This window comes from Chaetura pelagica, unplaced genomic scaffold (assembly GCF_000747805.2).
Source record: "Chaetura pelagica isolate M959 unplaced genomic scaffold, ChaPel_1.0 scaffold17, whole genome shotgun sequence".
NCBI classification, from domain to species: Eukaryota; Metazoa; Chordata; class Aves; order Apodiformes; family Apodidae; genus Chaetura; species Chaetura pelagica.
Genome location: NW_009970726.1, coordinates 4,874,572 through 4,878,383, shown reverse-complemented (window position 1 = coordinate 4,878,383; position 3,812 = coordinate 4,874,572).

The window sequence follows — 3,812 nt, the reverse complement described above, 5'->3', positions numbered from 1 at the left end:
AAAGAGTGAGGAGAGGGGGTGATGGGAAGCCCTCCATCTGCGAGCGTTTCTAGTTGACTTAGCTAAAAACCCTCTGAGTGAGGGCTGAGCAGCACCCTTAGCCACCCCTACATTTTCCCACTTGCTTTGTAGGCCAGAGTGGGCCTGAGCACCTACAGATTTGTCTGGAGGGAGCATAGACTATGTTGACCAGCCCCTATCCCTGTCTGGTGGCAGACAGCAGAACATCTATCCACCTGAAGCATGTCATGGGAGTGCTGGCCAGTAACATCCAAGAGCCAAAGTGAGAGATAGGCCAGGATCAGCCCTGATACGGCCGCCCTCTTTGCGGAGAGGGTGGGTGTGGGTGGGTGGGAGCAAGAGCAGAAATGTCTCTTCCCTCATGCCTTCACTATTCCTACTTGCCTGTGCATGTAGGTTTGCCAACACATGGCCAACCCCTTGCTTTGAAGAATCACGTCTTGGGGTAACAGGACTATTTGGTCCGTAGGCATTCTGAGGACTTCCTGCTGTTCTAGCCAACAGCACATGGGCCAGTTCTGTTATGTCTATGGCTACCTCCAGAAAACGTAATGAATATGTGTAAATCCATGCAGAGACCAAAACTAAGGTGAAGAGTAGAAACAAAAGAAAACACACCCATAGCAATTGGAAGGAGCGGAATTCCTGCCTTCTGCTGCAGGCAGAGAAAAAGTAGAAAAATTGGCTTCTAAGAGCTAAACTAGGTGGAAGATGGGATTGTGCTGGACCAGAGATTTTTCTACTTCAAGCAGGTGGGGAAGGAGACAGTGTGGTCAGATCAGATTGTCTGGATGATGGAAAGAAAAGGAGAACAAAACTGCCAGTTATTTCCATCTTCAGCCTTCCCACATCTGTGGGGTCTTTTGTTCCACAGGTTCCTTGGTGACAAGTGAGGAGTACCAGGATGAATCCATTGCTTCTACTCAGCAGTATGTGTAAGCATGACAGTAAAATCTAACCTGCTTGTGAGCCAGTGACAAAAGACACTCCAGGTATGAGCAGCCTACACTTTTGCCTGATTTATCTTTTTTATATATATATATATATATTAACTTGAAAACTTAGCTCTCTTCAAGTCCTATCAGCACAGACACAGAGCATACCATTCTTTACTGCAACGTAGCCAAAGTAAACTATCCCAGTGCCATATCAGCTTGTGCAAAGGGAGTGGAAAATACATGGAGTTGAAAATGCTCTGACACTGTAGATTTACCCTGTACAGACTGCTGGTTGCCAGCCAGTAAAGGAAGAACTGACTCTTGCACAGAGGCAGAACATACCCAAAAGGCAGTAAACAAACAGAACACAACTTGAAAATGAGTGGCCTACAGCCTATGCTGATCTGAGACAGTGAGGATGTGGAAAGTCATTCTTTCAAGTAAACACAATTTCTGTACCTGGTGGTGTAACAGGCCAGTCACAACATCACATTTTGAAGTAGCAGTCCCCTGGAGAATACTGCAGTCTGTTGACACTTGACCAATACATTTATCTTTCTCAAAGGCAATGCAAACATCAGAGCACATGCTCCATTTTGCCCCATGATAATGACATCAACAAATTCACAGAGAGTATCCATGCAAAATCTTTATTTGGAGAATGTCTCCATTTGAATAACAGCACCCCTTCAGTTTACACATAAGCCTAGAAACAGTATTTGCATTGTGCAGAAGGAAATACGAAGAAAATTCTTAAAACACATTCATATTTTGATATAATATAAGAAGTGTTGTAATTGCTTACCCCTATTTCCTCTCTTTTTATCCCTCTAAATCTGCCCTTGGGCTAGTTAGTGCAGAGAACCATAGCAATGACATAGTATTAGTTTTGGAGATAGGCCACAGTATCTTGAAAGTCAGTGTGGAGAACTATCTACATTGTCTAAGGACAAAGATGCAAGGATACTGATAAACTGATACAGCACATGTATCTCCTTGCTTTCCTTCCAGGTTAGGAACAGTTTTTGGAATGGTTCTGTTTATTTTTTCTGCTGGTCCAGAGCTTGAAAGAAGGCCGAGATTGCTGCTGTTGAGGGTGGAAAGTTCCTCCTTCGTTTTATAATCTGTATGTTATTGCGGTTTCTCTTGGCTGGGAAATGTCATTTTTATTTCTGATTTCAGCCATGTGTCAGTCAATTCTGACTTAAGTTCCCTTCACCCTCTTCCTGCTGTGCAGCTCTGCAAGCCATATTGCAAACATATTTCTCAGCATGGGTGGGAGATAGTGTTGTGGTTTTGGGCTTTGCTATTGATACCAGGATTTCCCTTTTTCCTTGTCTGAAGCATTTTTTTCTTTAAAAATAGAGTTGATGGTAAACAGCTTTCATTTAGTCTCCAAAGGGAGGTGCAGTGAACATTTTCATGCAAGTTTGAATAAGAATTAAATCACAATTTCCCAGCTCTTCTAATAAATTCAATGATATAGTCATCATGTCATGAAATCTTCAGCTTGATCCTTTATTTGGATTAGGCAGAAGAATAGAAATGTAAACTTTGTAGACTCTGCTTGAAATTAAATCTCACTTCAGTAAATTAGGACTGGCTTATTGCCAGTGGAGAGAGAAATTAGGGGATTGTTTGATCCTCAACCAAGAAAATACCAATGTCCTCCAAAAGGAGAGCTTTAAAGAAGACATTCAGAAGGCTGACAAGCTGTCAATCCTTTTAACACTGTTTTGTTTCTTTTTTTTTTTTTGAGCTGATTGCTCCTGCTAAGTGAAGATTCACTTCTCACATATACTTGCCTCTATCAGATCTTGAACCTGGACAAAAGTGCCTACTTGGTAATTGCAAGAATGTCTGCCCTTTAAAATGCAAGAACATTTCATTTCTACTCTTCTCCCAATCATTGCACTAATTTTTCCTTTGAAAAGGGGCAGTAAAGAGAATATCAACATTTTAACCCAAATAGAAGGTTGAGCACTATACAACTAACATTCAGCTGCCTGTCTATCTGCAAAGGCAACAGTGTTGACCCTAGATATTAATATTGATTTATTATATTAAACAAGAAAATATTTTACTAAATTCCGATATGAATATGTAGATCAGCTTGATGGAGCTGGTTGTTTTCTGCGGGTGGCAGCTGGATGCTGTTACATTACCACTTTAATCACATCCTGTCCTTTCAGGAGCACTTGGATGTTTCAGCACACAGACTGTTTGCTCCCACCACCAGGAGCCGGGTCAAGGAAGCTCGATGGTGTCGATACAGTTGTTTGCAGCAAAGACCAACCTGCTGTAAACCTGTGGTGTGGAGCACAGCAGTCCTGATGCCTGGGGAAGGTTTCTTGAGTTTGTAGCTGCCAAGGGATGCTTAGTCAGGCATATCCCCGGGGATTCCCATTACCAGTGATACTGAGACATCTAAAGGGATTTCCCCTCTTCGCCTGCCCCAGCTGGGCTGGCAGGGGGGTTTGAAACCGCCTTCAGAGCTCTTCTCAGACCGCGCTTCTCTCCAGCTCAGAACGCCTCTAGCAAGGAGGCTGGAGCGGGCTCCGAAGGCAGCGGTTCTTCATGGACACGAACTTCCCGCTGGAGCTGCGGAGGCCGCAGGAGGGAGCGCTTTCCCCTCCGAAGCTCCCGGTCTTACCCGCTCCCGCACCCGCACCCGCACCCCGCGACTCCCCTTTCTGGGTCCGCACGGGCGAGTAAACCTGGACTGGGACGATTCAGCGTATGACTCCGCGTTCCCAGACAGAAGATAAGAACGTGAAACTTCGGGTTGGTTGTGTGTCTTCCTGGCGCCTCAGCACCGCCACCAGCTGCTGTTACTGTCACCAGCCCCCCACG